Source organism: Engraulis encrasicolus, chromosome 7 (assembly GCF_034702125.1).
Source record: "Engraulis encrasicolus isolate BLACKSEA-1 chromosome 7, IST_EnEncr_1.0, whole genome shotgun sequence".
NCBI classification, from domain to species: Eukaryota; Metazoa; Chordata; class Actinopteri; order Clupeiformes; family Engraulidae; genus Engraulis; species Engraulis encrasicolus.
In genome coordinates this window covers 11882046-11901417 of record NC_085863.1, presented here as the reverse complement: position 1 = coordinate 11901417, position 19372 = coordinate 11882046, and the positions used below count along the sequence as shown (strand labels likewise).

General features: G+C 41.8%; 1 protein-coding gene across 1 annotated transcript in view; it reads left to right on the top strand.

Moving 5' to 3' along the window:
* The window catches only part of LOC134452472 (RNA-binding protein Musashi homolog 2-like), a 586511-nt gene extending 580624 nt beyond the window's left edge, over nucleotides 1-5887 (top strand). The window contains exon 16 of the mRNA XM_063202875.1: nucleotides 3863-5887. The gene's annotated coding sequence lies outside the window, so the exon portion shown is untranslated. The remainder of the gene's footprint in view (nucleotides 1-3862) is intronic.
* The last annotated feature ends 13485 nt before the right edge of the window (nucleotides 5888-19372 follow it).

Below are 19372 nucleotides of genomic sequence, written 5' to 3'. Positions count from 1 at the left end.
GCCAGGGGTATGACAGTTCATTTATAAATTTGTATGCGTCTCAATTATGCCAATATGAGAATAGACCTGGAAGGAATAAGAATCAATAAGGAGATTGATTTAGAGACAAGCACGCATACACACACACACACACACACACACACACACACACACACACACACACACACACACACACACACACACACACGCACGTACACACACACACACACACGCACGTACACACACACGCGCACGTACACACACACACACACACACACACACACACACACACACACACACACACACACACACACACACACACACACACACACACACACACACTTCTGCATTTCTGGAAAGCGTACTTCCTAACTGTGTTAGCTACTTTGTTGGTTGCAATGCAATTTCCCATTGTCAACTACCGAAGTTGCTAACTGCTAAGAACTACGCTTTCCTGAAATTCACCCCTGAACATTATGCCTTTAGTTACTGTGGAGCAGCATAGGCTACGTGCGAGACAGTTTGACAGCCTCGGAAGTTCTTTAATTTCCTCTTTAATAAAAAGGTTAATATGAGTGAATGTATGAGCTCCCTTTTTTATTGATTTCATAATGAAACTTGTCATTTAGTATATCCATGATGGGCTCTTCATATTTACTGTAAGATATCTCTCCTCACGCTCTCTTCACAGTATCACATAGTAGAATCCCGAGAGAATATCTCACACAATTAAATGTAAATAATGTAAATTAAATTCAAATATCACTCAATTAAATGTGGTTTATGTAGTATTGTGGCACAAACCCGGGACAGTAGTCATATTGCACATATGTCTGTAATTGCAATAGTTGTGTTACAGAGCACCCTGCGATAGGTGAAAATGTCATAGTTTAATGCACGTAGCATGTATTAGCACTTCATGTCATAGTTTAATGCACGTAGCATGTATTGGGAGGGAAAGTAATCTCATCGCCCCCTGCTGGCAACGTTCCAAGCCCCTGCAACAAATGAATGTTTTTTTTCTTTGAAAAATTACATCTCGGCCCTGACGACGAAGTAGAAGTAGTGGCAGTCATATTATAGGCATGTTGGGCCGTTTTATCGAATCAGGTGGTAAAATGTTCGGTTTTTCACTGATCTGAACTGATTTTACACAGTCCTTTCACTTCATGTCCTACTGTACGTATGTCTATGGAGTGACTGCATTATGCATTTAATATAAGACCTCATAAGTCCCCATGTAGCATATCACCAGAGAGAGTAGAGAGAGAGAGATTCCATTAGCCCATTGTTTCCGGGTTCTATTATTGCAAGGGGGGGGGGGAAATCCCCCTTTAGGCAGACCTAGGCAGACCTAAGGACTGTTCTATTCAATGCTAGGAGTATTATGACACGTCCCTTTAGGCAGACCGGAACCTGGTCATGTTAGGTGCCCATAGCAACCTATTACAATGGCATATCTCTATATACTTAAAGAATCTTTGATATCACTACATCACAGAAGTCTTCATGCATACTTAATGCTTGTTAGACCTGTTTAGGTTAGCCTTTCTACTCTAAGGGCAGTCTAGCCACCTGGCTCGTCCTTCGCGGTAAAAAACACTTAACAAAAACAAAGAACGCAGGATCAATTCACCACTTAGAGAGTTGATTTAATATCTTCTGCATTTTATTTCATCCTAGAATACTTTCTAATCAATGCCTCTTTTCCACTGCCGGTTTTCTGGTAGGCCTACAGCTCGACACAGCGCGACTCCGCTACCAGTTTTTGCTTTACGATTGAGCTGTGTCGTGCCTATTCGAAAAGCAAAAAGTGGCGGCCGAGTCACGTTGTGTCGAGCTGTAGGCCTACCTTTAAACCGGCAGTGGAAAAGAGGCATAAGTGTTGATATAAGACTCTTTTTCTTCTGTGACACACAATCACCTCTCCGTGTCACCCCCACACACCAGCCACATTTCTCTCTCTCTCTCTCTCTCTGTCAAGGACAGGGGCAGATCGTGCCATTTTGGGGCCCTAGGCGAAATATAACTATGGGGCCCATCAAAGTCATTATACAGACATAGAAATCTGTGTTTTGATACTATTTTAGTGTCTCATGTATATCTTCGATTACTTTCAATAAGTGACAAATTAAGATCAAGCCTACTTTTTTTTGGCATGTCATGACCGGTGTGACAGTTAGGGCCCCTATGGAGGTTAGATTTGATCGGGGCCCCTAGTCAATTGCCTAGGTTTGCCTAATGGAAAGTCTGCCTCTGTGTCAAGGAGCGACTGCCTGCTGCTCCCTGGCGTTTTTAGCCTCAATTTCCCCTGTCAGCTCCACTTTGGAGACAAAGCCTCTGACTGGGAGATGCATAAGACTCCTATTCTCTTCCATCCAGGCCCTCTGATTATTCCAACTAATGAATGGGGGTGGTGGTGGGGGGGGAGGTCTTTTGGCTGGCCTGATCTGGGTTTATCCAACCTCGGCCGGCCAACCTGTCTGCACATTCAGGGCCGGATTAACGCACAGGCTAGATATGGCTGCAGCCTAGGGGCCCCCACCTACCAGGGGCCCCCTGACTGGCCAAAAGTGAAAAAATTCCAGAATGATGACAAGACGCAATATTGAAACAATCACCTGTGCTGTTGAGTACAGTTGGTAGACATGTTGTCCTTAATTCATATCTCATGACATTGTCTATGTAAATTTGTCAGGAAATTTGGCCCACAGGGGGCCCCACAGCAACCTGTAGCCTAGGTGCCCGAGGTTATCTTAATCCGGCCCTGTGCACATTCGAGGAACAAAAAAAAATGCAGCTAATCAAGTGTCAGAGGCACTGAGATGTTTGATGGAAGACGGGTCCCTGTGTGATGGTGTGATGGTCTGAAATAAGTTGGTCTTTTTTCTTTAATTTTCTTTGTGGCTCGTTTCGTTTTTTTATTACTGTGTGTGTGTGTGTGTGTGTGTGTGTGTGTGTGTGTGTGTGTGTGTGTGTGTGTGTGTGTGTGTGTGTGTGTGTGTGTGTGTGTGTGTGTGTGTGTGCGCGTGCGTGCGTGCTTGCATGCATGCGTGTTTACATGTGTGTGCGTGTGTGTGTGCGTCCATGTCTGTGTGTGTGTATGTGTGTGTGTGTGTGTCTGTATGTGTGTGTGTGCGTGAGAGAGAGGGCACTAGTCAGGGGGTTTCATCTTGCGCTGGACATGGCAAGTCCGCTCAAGCAGAAACGGCCACTCCAAAGAGAGAAGTGTCTTTGTTCTGCTCCACTGTATCAACTCTGGAGAGAGAAGTGTCTTTGTTCTGCTCCACTGTATCAACTCTGGAGAGAGAAGCATCTTTGTTCTGCTTCACTGTATCGTGGCAAGATTTCAGGAGCAGCCGAATGTGTCATTCTCAGCACCTGTTTAGGGTTGTCCTTCAGCTCAGCACTGCACACATGGGTACAGCGAAGCGAAGCGAAGCGACACTGGGGATACAGCCAACAGTCTCTGTGACCCCCCCCTCTCTCTCTCACACACACACACACACACACACACACACACACACACACACACACACACACACACACACACACACACGTACACACGTACACACACACACACACACACACACACACACACACACACACACACACACACACGCACATGCACACGCACACACACACGCACACATCCCGAGGAGAGTTTAACCAGGTGTCATAGAATTTATTCTGTATAACCACCATCATACAGTATGACATTGGAACACCTTTGTGGAATATAAAGAAAACTGCTTCAGTGCTTTGAATCTACACAAAAGTTGTTAAAGTTTTACTTTGTCAGGGAACAGTATATGCTGATGTGGGCAAAGTCTCAGTCCACACTCACTTACCGTTTATTTTTTTCTGCTTTCTCTTGACACAGAAGAGGATGCTGAGAAGTCCTGGAAAGGTGGAATGGAGATTCTAATTGGTTCAGTGTACAGTTGATGTCATTCAACTTCAAGCACTACAGCAACTCACCTCTGCAAGATACAAGAAAATGGCACCACATGTGAAGAACAAAGGATTTTTTTTTTTTCAAAGATACGTCAAAATCATCTCACAGAAAAAACAACAACTGCTGTACCATTAATCCTATGTTCAGATATATTTGTTAAAAAGACATTTATTTTCGTCTTCCTGACTTTTAAGTTTTATTTTTATGTAATTATGTTTTGTTTGTTTTTTGAGTGTCCCACTCCAATCTTTTCTCATTACGGACTAGGCTACGAGGCATTAACAAGTCTAATGCCTTTGCTACAATTAGATAGTTCTCAACATGCCATTTTTTTCGCACATTGGAAAGAAGTGAAACGACTGAACACGTTTGGAACAAACACACATTACATTTCAAGTGTAAATTAAGAGGGTTAAAAAAACATACAAAATCTTAGTATCTGTTTTTAAATCTTGTGACGTCTCATTATTTCACCATAATTACCTATTTTTGGGCAATACAAAGAGGACTCCAATATTTTTATGGTCCTTTTTTTTACAAGTGTTGTTTTTTTGTGGTTTAGAAAAGAAAATGTATGCTATAACATTTTTCATAAAAAATACATTGTGAAAAGAGATTTAAGGAAATGTAAATATTATACCAGTCTCTACATATAATCAACTATGAATGAAAAAAAAAGATATTTTTTTCCGATGCTGTGTCTACAACGTGTCCCCAGGGTGTACATAATCAGACAATATACGTACGTACTTCAAAGCAGACTATCGGTCAGTTACTGAAAGACAGCAGATATCCTCATGGTTAAATGGTTATATACAGTATATATATACATGCGTTATATCCTTGTCCTGATATCTTGCTTTGTAAATACAAAACAAGTCACATAGCAGCAAAACAAGAGCAGCATCAGAGATATTCTATAGAGATATGTCAACATAATAGGTTTCTATGGGCACCTAACGCGACCAGGTTCCGGTCTGCCTAAAGGGGCGTGTCATAATGCTCCTACAATGAATAGAACAGTCCTTAGGTCTGCCTAGGTCTGCCTAAGGGGGGCCATAATAGAACCAGGAAACAATGGGCCAATGGAACCTCTCTCTCTCTCTACTCTCTCTGGCAGCATTGCAAGTGTCATACCAGCATATTTCTACACCATGAGAACAGGACATGGGATACAAATATACAAACAAACAAACAAACAAACAAAAAATCTTCTTAACATTATAATTGATAGAGGCCTAAATTATGTCTTACGTCCTGAAGCCCAATAAAACATCCATGTGGGTGATTATTGTTTTGAGGTAAATACATCGTGAAGGATTTCAAAGCACACATTAATTTTGTGTTTAAAAAAAAAAAAGTCCTGAAATGATTTCTGTCTAGAGATTTTACTCTGACGTTGACATCCTGACACTTTTCTACTCTCAATGGGGGAAAAAAGACTTACTGTGTTATCTGTTGGTGTTGTTATTTGTTTGTTGTTGTTTGTCTGCTACAGATGGTTCTGTCATTTTTATTTCAGAACAACAGTTTCTGCTTACCACAGAGCCAGCAAGAACACCTTCCTTCTTTTGCTCTGTTCTCTTTTTCAAAAGAAATATAAAAAACACACACAAAAAAAACAAAGAAAGGTAAACATTTTATATCATACCTCAGCCCCACGCCTCTCACCTGGGGGAAAGACAACATAACTGATTGAATTTATTTTCAGTAGCTCATGAGAGAGAGTTAAAATAACAAAAAAAATAGCTGATGGAGTAAAAGGACATATAAAATCATTGCACTGTGACCAGAACGAAAGATCGGAACCTTTTTTTTTTTCTTCTCTTCTCTTAATTCTTTGCACATGTTAAATGTCGATGATGTTGGTCCTTACAATTAGTCAAGTTTGAAGAATTGTTGTAACATGAATGTCAAAATGAAGCAATGAATACCAATTTATAACCTAATGTCATGACTTTAGGGTTGGGCTGGGTGGGGGGTGACAGGGTTTGACACAGTGGCATGGGGTGGGGGGTTGGGGGGGGGGTGGTCCTGTGGTATCGGACGCATCCTGGGGTGGGTGGTAGCAGTACATTCACAGCTGCTGTGGTATAAGGGATACAGGTGGAGGCGGTCATAAGGGGATATCTAGAGTACTGATTCTCATAATATGATGATGGGTTTATTGTATATTCTGATGTATTTTTGTCTTTTCCCTGCTGCAAATGTATTGTTCTATTTCTGTTGTTTTTATTTTATGTTTTTTTTTTTTGTTGCTTTTGGTTTGGTTTTCTTTTCTTACCTCTGATGTTCAAAACAACCAGGAGAAGATAGATGCTGGATGCTTTTTAAATGATATGATCAAGTAATAATAATGAAAAAAAAACATGGAAGAAAACCATTGTAAAGGTTACATGTGAACAAAAACAGTAAATGAAATATAAAAGTTACAAAAAAAGAAAAAAAATCTCCTGATTGCTGATTTCAATTTTGCAAACAGGGTTTTATTGACATTTTTGTGGTTGTTAAAAATTATATGAAGAATTATAATACCAATATTATTCTAATGTACGGTGCATCTATCAGTTTCTCTTATATCATTCCCTCTCACTTTAGTTTTTCCATAGTATTTCATTCTTGTGCTAAAGAAGACCTCGTACCAGAGTGCTGTTTTTGATAACCTGTGTAGATGTCAATCTTCTTTGATGTTTTTCATGTAGCTCCGTCCACCCTCTTTTAGACCTTGTGAGTAGTCGTAGATGTTATGTATTTAGACAAAAGAAAATACTTAGTAGTTTGTAGCAGATTTAGGACCAGTAAGGGTAGAACTTTTTCATATCAGTGCTTGAAACAAAATTGCAGCCAGTTCATTTCATAGCAATTTTGTTGTTCTGTTTTGTTTGTCATTTGTTGTGTTGGCAGTTTTCACATCATTTCGACTAACCAAAGCTTACACATATGAATTATAAGAAAAATAGCCTACTGTAACAAGATGGAATTATGAACTTGGCTTTCTTTGGATTGCCTCTCCTTGAGATGATCAACACACACACACACACACACACACACACACACACACACACACACACACACACACACACACACACACACACACACACACACACACACACACACACACACACACACACACACACACACACACACAGAAAAATGGACACTTACACATACAAACACTTCTACATAAAACCACACACACACACACACGCACGTTCACACTCACGCACGCACACACACACACACACACACACACGCGCACACACACACACACACACACACACACACACACACACACACACACACACACACACACACACACACACACACACACACACTTTGAATGTTTTGAAGGGGGAGTGCCATACTACCTTAAAAGCTAATGCAATTTTTTTTAAATTATTATTATTATTTTAGATTGTTTTCTAAGAGGGACACAAGCGATTATATCATTTCATGTCAAATAAAACCATATATTTTTAGCTCTGCACAGACGAATAATTATAATTACCTGTACAACAATGACAGTAATAATAATTACTATTATTATTATTATATACGAATAAAGCATATTGTTTGTATGTTTTCATTTTTTTACACTTTGAAAATCTCCAGAGTGCCAGTGGCACTAATATTTTTGGATACCAATCTGTTAGTTAAACGTGCCAGCCTTTTGCTAGTTTGTTGTGGCTCATATACATATAAATCATAGCTTTTTCTCTACCCTCTGCCTGCCAGTGCTTTATTTTGCAATTCAAAGATAGAGCTGTTTGTTTACTCTGCCCTATAATTCTCAATTCTTAACTGGAGATGAGCATGGCATGAGACCTACTGATATGTCCAGGTATTGGTCCAAAATTTTTGAGCACTACTTGGAACTTGGCGGTCAGTTTCCTGATTCATAGAAAGTAATTGGCAGTGTTGTAGACTTTCACAGACCTGGTACATTACAAGAGAACAATAGTCCATATAGACACAAACAAGTGCTATGGACAAAGAAAATAGGTTTGAGTGAGACAGACGTTGTCTTCCGGATTTCTCACTATTCTGATACTCAAAAGTAATTCATTAGTTGGCATATTCTCAAATTCACACAAATTATTCTTGTGGTGTGAGCATACAGTAGAGGGATTGTAAGCATTGATGAAAAACAAAGTGGCATAGTATGTCTTATGGTCTAAAAAATATTGACAAACTCTCTATAAATCATCGGAACAATCTGAACAAATTGATCTTTAAAGAGTGCAACTACTGACAACATAGTTGCCAACCCATTGCCAAAAAATAGCTAACAGTAGTTAGCATATATAGTTTCTGGGGAAGATATCCTCTAGTCTCAAAGGCTTTTAGTAATACTTAGGCACTTAAAAGTTATTTTTATTGCAGTAATATGTGTGGTGATCCACAAACATTTTTTTTCAGTTTGTAATTGGTTTCTTTTTTTATTATTATTTATTTATTTAATTATAAAGTTTTTTGTAAACATTTGATCCCATAGCTTGGACTTTAAGGTAGCATGGCTCAGTTTTCATCATTTTTTTCCCATTGATGGCAAATAACAGCTGATGAATGTTAAACATCTTAGAATAGATATTCCATTGGACAATTGCTGGTTTGGAAAAGAAAAGATCAAACAGGATGAAAAAATATTGATCAGAACGGTGTTTGGGGTGTACTACCGTATCCATTTAAACTTGAATATTTAGGCAAGTGTTAGGTAATGGCCAACCCTTCCACCATCTTGTAAATGCATCGGCATACATGCATGTGTACTTGTATGTATGCACTGGTACCTCGTTGTCCATCCTTTTGACTACTCACTAGTAGTGAAAGCTTGCCGACACTGTTACAGCTGGCATCCTGTCTGCCGTTAACAGTTCTTGTGGCCCTCACTACAACACCTCACACTTTCACTGTTTCACATCGACTTGTTTGGCACAGGAAGTGAGGCAGCGGTATTATTCACCCGGAGTTCATAAACGAGTCGTGACAACACAATAGTAATAATAAATACAGATGACTGTTAAACAGTAAGTGGGCTTCCTGATGGGTAGTCATATCCACATCATTGGCCGAGTCTCAAGGCTGTAGCTGTTGCTTGGTTGTATACAGATGACAGGGAGCTGCACCCTTATAGACTATCAATTAGGGAAATCTGCTCAGCTACAGGATGTACACTATAAAACATTGCAGCCAGTTAAACGTAAAAAAAGTATTTTTCCCTGCTGCCTTACGTTTGTCAGTTAACTTAACTTGAGCCTTAACTCAATTCAAGGCTTTCTCAAGTTGAGTTAGCCTAGAAAGTTAAGGCAGCAGGGCAAGTTTTTTTTAATGTTTAACTGGCTGCGATGTTTTACAGTGATAAGCGCTGGAATTTGGTCATCACCATTCATCTCTTCACGTCCCTTTTGCTTCTTCTGCCTTGCCTATTCCTACCACTTGCCCTTTTCTAATGTTAAAAGACGACTTTTTACTGCAAGAGACTGACAGAACTCACTGACTGATGTCTGAAAGCATCTTTCAGGTCTTCTTCTTGTACGGCTTGTACGGCAAGCCCTGTTGTAAAATAATTAAAATAAATAATAAAAAAATACTACTCAAATGGATGGGGGTCTCTCACATCCCAGATGTGGAAAGTATAATTTTATATTTGTATTTTCAAATAATATTAATAAAAAAGATGTTTGTGAAAGGTTTCCATCCTCTACTGTGGTCCAGAAATCGATGTGTCTGTCTGGAAAAAATAAACAAATAAATTAACAAAATGAAATATTCCGTGTTTCTTTAATGTTTTTTCTAATGATAGTAAAGAGGTAATCTAGTTGAAAATCAACAATGCCCTGTAGGCACATGTTCTGACATGTATTCGCTGACATGCACCCTGCCAAATGTTAGAATAGAGACACAGAGGACAATTATGAGCCTGCAAATTACAGGTAATGAACATGTTATTGTACAGAGCCATAGAATGTGGCACGCAAATGTCATGCCATCTGCCATCTGGCCTCAACATGTTACCATCAGCAGACCCAGACATGCCCTCTCTCCACCTTATATACATACATACATTAGAGACTACATGTAAGAAGGAGCCCATGTATCAGGAATCAATGTGATACAAGGTTCTAAAGTTCTTATTTAGCCCCCGCCTTGTCTTCATTTTCTATAACCATGGCCGGTGTTCACGGGTCAGTTTTCGACACGTGTTTTCAATCAGCTGTAAAAGTGAAAATAACAATGATGTACCACCATCTTTTTTTCTTGTGTTTTGACTACCCTTTATGCTCCCTTTTCTTATGAAAATTAGTTTTTTTTTTTTTTTCTGCATTTGTTGCTGCATCCATAGCAACTTAATTGGATGACATACAGTTGACACATCATCCGCCAATCCTCAACTCTTGGTAAATGCAATTGGTCCAACGCAACGGGAGTGAGATAACACGGCGGCAGGAAGTCGTCTAATCCAATGTTAAAGGGACACTGTGCAAGAAATGGTCAAAAAAGGTACTGCAAATATGCTGCTCATTGCAACTGGGCTGCCAGTTGCCAAATTTGATCTTTACATGAACGTTTTCTAAGTAATAAACAAATATTCTCTAGTATGGTCCAAGTAGAGTCATTTTTGCAGCTAAAAATGGCTATTTTTGGAAATTCAAAATGCCGGACCATGGAGAAGATACCCCTTTGCAATTTTTACAGTCATAATGAATACTTGGAATTTCATGGTGGTGGTAAATATTCATGAAAAAGGTAACATTAGTGAATGGGCAGCATGAATTCTGGAAATAAACAACTAAAAATCTCACACAGTGTCCCTTTAAGTGAATCGAAATGCAGACTGATGTAGCGAGTTAGCAATTATGATAATCATGTTTCAGACATTTCCAACACCTTGGAATGAATCCATTCATGTTAACTAAGAAACTCAGTTTAAATCATTTTTTTCAACTCACCACACTATTCTTGTAACTGGTCTTTTATCTTTCATCATCTCACTATCCACACACTCCATTACCACTGTTGGGAAAGTTACTCAAAAACTGTAATGCACTACTTATTACATGTTACTGTCATTTAAAAGTAATGCCTTACATTACAACATTACTTTTTTTAAAGTAAGGCATTACACTACTTTTGCATTACTTTTAGTTACTTTAGCCAAAATGACTGGAAATAAGGATTTGGCAATCTACAGTGCAAATCTATGAGGTGGCATGACTTTCACCTGCCATCCACAAGTCGTTTTGGAAGCCTGCAGACTGGAAACCAAGATTTTCAGGACCCACATCTTACCCACATACAGTAAGGCCTAAGAAAAATAAAAGTTTGGTTCCGGTTGGTTGTCAGGTTTGGTCATCGTCCGGTCGGATTTTTTTTTTTCAATTTCTTTTTTTTATGTCCGACCCCCCAACCCCCCACATGCGCCAGATTTTGTCATAAACGTTGTTGAACAATGCCAAGGACGATAGTGGAGTTGAGGCTTGATAAGTACAGCTGAAGCTACAATGAAATATAATAAGCATTAATGAGCCAAGAGGCCTATAATATTTTATTTCAAATTGATTTATTTCAATTTTTAGTGATGTTTAGTTGAACAAAAGTGAGGGGGGTGCAACGTACTCATCCCCCCCGTCGGATAGCCTACCCTGCCGTGTCCCTGTCTCGTGCGAATGGGATGCATCCCCTCCTTTCCTGACTAATTTGGTGGTGCTATGGCACCTCTTCAAATCGTCAAATTGTTTGTAGGCTACTGTTTTTCGATGTGGAAAGCGGTTTGGGTTTCAAGTACAGTGTGCATTTAACTTTATGTTCTTGCCGTCCTTATTTTCAATGGAGTCAAAGTAGTGGGCATATACCCATCTTGAAAACGAGCAAGCTGGATCTTTTGGATCGGTCATCCTTTGTCAGCCTGCCATTTCGAGAGACGAAGCGTGAAAGAGGAAGCAATGTTCTGCGTGAAACTTTAAAATCTCTGCGCCATCGTAGGCAATAGCTGATCTCGCGGTGATCCGCGAACATTGTATGAAGAAAACAAAACACCCACACAAAATGTAGGTGAAAAAAATGCGTTGTAATGTGCAAGTTACTTGCATTGTAACGAGGACATATTACCGATTTTTCCCCCTGTAATCAGTTACATTACTGCGTTACTCAAAAAGGTAATGCATTACAGTAATTAGTTACTTTTGTAACGAGTTACTCCCAACACACTCCATTACTACATTACATTATATCAGGGATGGGCGACTGGAGGCCCGGGGGCCACATGTGGCCCACTTCCTCGCTGAGTGCGGCACAAAGATGAACCATACTTGAAAAAATAATAATGAACAGACTTTTTTCAAACCACAAATCTGTTGAAATTACACTATTGGCTGACAGAGAATAGTCCTACTCCTTCCAAAATTCTTCGGCAGTCACTGAGCAACCAACTGCACCTCAAATCTGCAAGTTGCAGTCAGATTCGTGGTCACCTGGCCCTCCAATGGTCACGCTGAAAAATATGTGACCCTCCTTATCATGACAGTTCCCTGCAATGTATGCATTATATGCATGTTATAGCCATGCAATGGTCATGTATCCATCCACAGAGACACCAGAGCACAGCTCACTTGAGAGTGATTTAACCATCTTAAATGCCATGAGTTTTGTATACCTCCTAGTGATCCAAACTGCATCAGTAACCTGAACTATCCCACTCACAACCTTCACAGTCATTCCAACCATTGGTCAGTGGTCTGCCAGAAATGTGGCTCCACCCAACGTATGAACTACTATATTGTACATAATGGAATAGTTTTTTTTGTAGGCAATGTTGATTTCAATATTGGCATTGTGCCTGTCATCAGCAATTTCTGATGCTGTTTAAACTTTATGAAACCATAAACTAGTTTAGCACCAAGGTGTATCTCAAACTCACAATGTACCATACCTGAAAATCTCATCCATTACCTTACTCAGTGCACACGCTTATTCATACATCATCTTCTTTAGTTCAGTGGTTTTCAAACTGTGGCCCGGGGACCCCTGGGGGTCCACGAGGGGATGCTAGGGGTGCCGCGGCAGATTGGCAGGGAAAATATTACGAAATAAACTCATTAATTTCATAAATTAAATATCTTATTGGCCAAAAATAAGATGAACAATCCCAGTGGAATCATTTTCCTCTTTACAATGTGTGTGGTTTCTTTTCATACTTGATTAGTTTTAGGAATACACCAACTTCATTGAGTTGTAAAACTGGGTGCACAGAAAAAATAGTGTGGCATGGTCCATGTCAAGGGGCCCTTGGCTGGAATCTACCAGTATATGGGGGCCTCGTCATGGTAAAGTTTGGGAACCCCTGCTTTAGTTTAAACAGCCTTCCGTTTAAGGACCACCTCTTCCTTTATACCTTATATATTCTTTCTGCTCAGTCGGCTCCTGGTTGCATACTTATGAAACACTGACCTCTGCCTACCACCTTACTTCATATACCATTTTTAAAAAAAATCTGTGATCAATGCTGTCTGTGCATCTGACAACTTGCCTCCAAGGCCCCACGAGCAGCAGTCTGCTTGTTGAGAGGAGATCCCCTCCACCTTACCACTTAAATGTGGTGCACCCTGCCAGTTATCGTCTACTGAATCCTCGATAGCTTCAAGGTTAAGGGCCTGCTTATTCAAAGAAGATGCTTACAAGTGACCCTACTACAACATTGCTAACCAAAGAGCAAGGTCTTCCCTGACCAGGGGGTCGTTTCTCGACAGTGCCTTTGCTAACAACTTTAGCCATTAAGCCATTAAGACCAACGTTGTAACCAAGGTCTTGAGTTGGTCTTAAGTTGTTCTTAAGTTCTTCTTAAGTTGGTCTTGCGTCTAAAGACCAACTGAAGACCAACTTAAGACCAACTCAAGAGCAACTTACGACCAACTCAAGACCGACTTAAGACGGTTAGCAACGACAAGAATCGAGAAACGGAGTCCAGCCACGTGACTGACAACCCACCCTTTCGGTCGCTTCTTTTGGGCTCGTCAGTCGCTTATTTGTCGTAGAAAATCTGGCAACACGGTTTGGCATTTGTGGCCCCATGTGTACAGATAATAATAATAATAATAATAATTGTATTTGTATAGCACTGTGTCATGCAAGGCATGTAACTCAAAGTGCTTAACAAATTAGAAAAAAAAAAACATTGTTAGAGATGGATTTAAAAGGAGAGGTATAGAGGAGAGGCAGAAATAGCAGGAAGGCAGAGGAAGAAGAGATAGACAGAGATTGTAGAGTCATAAGGTCAACGTAGGTTAGGACCAGGATTCTTAGATGCGTGAGGTCCATAGTGATTGGGCCTATCATAAGTCATAGATAGTCACACAGAGATTGGGCGCTCAGGTGCGGCCCCTGGTGGCATCAGGGGTGAGGAAAAACTCCCTTCCGCTTGATTCATAGTTTGTACGGGGGAAAAAAAGCTCAGTGAGGTAGATGGTCATTTCCATCTACTCCAACACAGTTTATGCGGTGTCGCATAGTAATGCCTGTATAATGTAATGGCTTTATTTGAAGAACTTCATTGCAAAATGACATCCATTTTGGAACATTTTGGGAAATTGTTATTTTTATGTTTGGCATAGAATTGCATCGCAAAATTGTTTCATATAGCTTTTAAAAGTTTGCTCTGAAATGAAAGGACCTCATTGCCAATAATTTACTGTAAAAGTCAAAATGTGGCATTTTGCAACTTAACTCTTGCAAACTTAGCTTAGCAGGTTATCAGGGTGAAATATGTGTCTATCACATAGTTGATTATGATTTCACACACACACGCACACACACACGCACACGCACATGCACACATACATACACATACACAAACACACGCACACACACACACACACACACACACGCACACACACACACACACACACACACACACACACACACACACACACACACACACACACACACACACACACACACACACACACACACACACACACACACACACACACACACACACACTATAGCCTATGTTGTATGACCAGTACACTAATCATTGCACCATATTGCTGATGAGTAGTGAGTAGCAGGCACGTGCACTCCAATACGGCAGGGGAGGCACGGCCTCACCAGCTCCTGATGAGAATGATGAGATGCAGTTAATGTGAATAATAGTAACAATAACAGCTATTGTTTTCGAGCATCTGCACCATAACTACCATTTGAGCAGTATTTAAACAGTTTTCAACCATTTCCGTGGCCAAAATCGTAATATTTGCCCATTTCATGTCAAATTGCTCCGAATACGCTGAATTTGGGGCAACTCTGAACTGGCCTCACCCCGGATTGCGCAATCCCTCGTTAACAATCTTGCGCGCATGCGCCATGTTGTTCGTTCTGTGAATGCAACCTGGTAATATTGTATTAAACGTTTTTATACACTTAATAGAAGTATGTATGGTGTGCCCTCATTTCCTGATATTTTTAAAATATTTTCTACGTGTGATTATCATTTCTTTACTCTGGACGCTTTGGCATAACGCCCACTGAAAGATACAATGGTGAGGCGAGCTGTAGCCTGGCCGCAGACTCCTTCTGGTGTTGAGTCTTGCTGGACAGTTACGTCATAGCGAATCTGAAGTTCACAATACAATCACTCGGTGTTGTTGGCTAGCTTGTTAACTTTGACTGCTACAAGTGGATTTCATAACGAAACTAAGATCATTCTCAAAGTTGGATTTCCAAGGGGAAAATATGTGATAAAGAATGGAGGACCGACAGAGCTGAAGGGTTTGCTACTCAGGTGACCGGTCAGAATAACTACCCGATCATTTCAAAGTGAGTGGTACAACACTGCAGAAAATATTTGTTGTTTCCCCTGTGTCTTGTTTGCAACCGGCGAGAATGTGTGGAAGACCATTCGCATGGGATTTTACGACTTAACAATTTACTAAGGACTAAGGAGCCTCACGAAACACAAATCCTCGCGGCTACTCATATTCAATGCCAAATTGCTTTGGACGTTTGGGGCTTTGGATGAACAGCACCGGCTAAAGTAACGTTAGCATGCACAACGCCAAAGTGAAGGAAAAGAGCGGCGCATGGACCTGATGCACGAGTTCAGGTAAGACCAATTTCCTATGTGTGTGAAGCCTGTGTTTGTGAGACCCGTGGGGAGAAAGGGAATCCGCCGTGATTCTGTCCAGTGTGGTAGCTTTTGTGATGGGCACCGGATTCTCATGTGCCCGGTAACTGTTTGTAAAGTTGAGTACAGGGTACCGTTGAGGTAAATCAAATATACCCGTGTAACTACAAGACTCTGATTTAATTCCAAGGTGTAGGCATAACAGAAATGACAGTCCCAAAATATTTGGTGACCATATCGAAGCGTGTAATATCTGTTTACGTTGACATTCGCTTCCTGCCACACCTTTGTCCCACATCTACTCTCCCCTCACCTCCTCTCCTCTCCCCTCCTCTCCTTTCCTCTCCTCTCCTTTCCTCTCCCCCTCTCCTCTCTTCTCTCCTTTCCTCTCCCCCTCTCCTCTCTTTTCCCATCTCCTATCCTGTCCTCTCTTTTCCCATCTCCTCTCCTCTTCTCTCTTCTCCTCTCCTCTCCTTGAGCTCCTCTCCACTCCTCCTCCTTTCTCCTCTCATCTCCTCTCCTCTCTCTTCTCCTCCTCTCCTCCTCTCCTCCTCCTCTCTCATCTCCTCTCTCCTCTTCTCTCCTCCTCTCCTCTCCTCTCCCCTCCCCTTCTCTCCTCTCCTCTCCTCTTCTCTTCTCTCCTCTCCTCTCCACTACTCTCCTCTCCTCTGCTCTGCTCTGCTGTCCACATTGGTGATGTGTGGTTTATGTGAGACCACTGTTTGAATCCTGTGTGTGTGTGTGTGTGTGTGTGTGTGTGTGTGTGTGTGTGTGTGTGTGTGTGTGTGTGTGTGTGTGTGTGTGTGTGTGTGTGTGAGAGAGAGATCTAATAGCATTTTCTCTGCGGAAATGCAGTAAGCTTATGTCAAAATATGTAGGCCTACCTTATGTTAAAGCGATGGTTCGGAGTAGAATCACCCTAATGCCATTTGAACCGTGACACCCATCCACCTTTACACCCGAAGTGTTTTCTGCCGCAGGCTTACATCAACAGAGTTGCCGTGTTATTCGATGTTTATTCCGGATAGCTTGACTCAAGTGCATATGGATCCTGGGCACCGTCTCCAAACTTTCCCCACAAAAATAACATGTCATGACACCAAACTTCTACAGTATAACAAATGTGGTTTGTACTCACAAAAAGATGAATTTGAAACTTTGTACATAGTCCAGGAGTTTATTAGTAACAACACACGAGACGATTAGCTTTTCTGCTGCTAAACATCCGTCGACGTCACTTCCTCCAGCTGGGACTTTGTTGATGGAAACAAATACACGTGAGTCCGGAAGGCGGAAAACTCAAAAAGACAGCTTGCGCTACAACTAGAAATTAACCACTTCGGATTTAAATTTTACCACGTTTAATAAATAGAAGACGATGCCACACTCGTGCATATATCCTGGCTGTGGACTAAAACACAAACCTTACAATAAAGAAAGTTTCCAAATATTATGCCATGCTGTGGACAGTCCCAGCTGGAGGAAGTGACGTCGACGGATGTTTAGCAGCAGAAAAGCTAATCGTCTCGTGTGTTGTTACTAATAAACTCCTGGACTATGTACAAAGTTTCAAATTCATCTTTTTGTGAGTACAAACCACATTTGTTATACTGTAGAAGTTTGGTGTCATGACATGTTATTTTTGTGGTGAAAGTTTGGAGACGGTGCCCAGGATCCATATGCGCTTGAGTCAAGCTATCCGGAATAAACATCGAATAACACGGCAACTCTGTTGATGTAAGCCTGCGGCAGAAAACACGTCGGGTGTAAAGGTGGATGGGTGTCACGGTTCAAATGGCATTAGGGTGATTCTACTCCGAACCATCGCTTTAAGAAAGCTATGACATATGAAACTTATCGGTAGGCCTATTTGGCAAGTATTTATTTGAAAATCTGATATTGAAAAAGTTGCCTCACCAGCCATAAATCCCAGCGCACGTCACTGGTGAGTAGCACCCACTTCGCTTATTAAAATGCTCCTCCTGCTGGCTCTTTTGTTGTGTGCCCCCGCAGGCAGGGCAAGGGCACTGAGTTGAGATTGTGTGCCCACACCTCCACCACCACCTCACCATCTCCCCACCATCTACCCTCCCCACCACCACCACCGCACCATCTCCCCACCATCACCACCACCACCCCACCATCTCCCCCTCCCACCTTCACCACCACCACCACAACCCCATCATCTCCCCTCCCCTCCACCACCACTACCACCACCATCTCCCCTCCACCACGACTACCACCACCATCTCCCCTCCACCACCACCACCACCACCACCATCTCCCCTCCCCACCACCACCACCGCACCATCTCCCCACCACCACCACCTCACCATCTCCCCACCATCTACCCTCCCCACCACCACCACCACCACCATCTCCCCTCCCCACCACCATCACCACTACCACCACCACCACCACCATCTCCCCTCCACCACCACCACCACCCCCCACCCCCCAATTCCCCCCACCACCTGAAGGACACCTCTGTAACTCAGGGTAAACAGTACTCATTTCCTCCGCGCTGGATACTGATCAATAATTAGCTGCGAGATGTGCACCGTCAGCGGATATCGCAGAAATAACCCTCTTTGTTTCTCTTTTTTTCTCCAGGGCGTGTGTGCGTTTGTGTGTGTGTGTGTGTGTGTGTGTGTGTGTGTGTGTGTGTGTGTGTGTGTGTGTGTGTGTGTGTGTGTGTGTGTGTGTGTGTGTGTGTGTGTGTGTGTGTGTGTGTGTGAAGGTGGTTGTAGTAGTGGTGTTGATGTGGGGGGGATAGTAGAGGGGGGGGGGGGTAGGCGGTAGGGTAGGTGCTTTTGTTCATTATGTCGAAACAAAGACAAACCCTCCTGACCTTAAATAATCTGCTCGCCAGTTAATTATGTGTTGTCGAGGACCTGAATGCTATTCGAAACACCTTGGCCATTGATTTGTTCGAGCGCTGCACCGGGACCTTGGAGACAGCCATGTAATAGAGATCTGATATAGTATTCTGCATAGGAGCCGCGCCGCGCTGGCCCGCGCAATAATCAATGCTCAGCTCTCAATGGTGTACTTGTGTCGATGCATCATGCACAACCTCCATCCGCGTCCCTTGGGTGTGGAAAAAGCACAAGCGATAATGTTTGGTCAGCAGGTACTGTATATGTAGGCCTATGTGTTCTCGTGTGTTTCATTTTCAGGTTTCATTTCACGTCTCATGTCTCATTTTCTTCATACAATAGCCATGGCAAACAGCAGAACTCGCGACCACTAGAATCAAGTGGGTTTGCGTGTGTGTTTGTCCGTAGTTGCGCACAGCTACCTGTGTACCTGTGTAT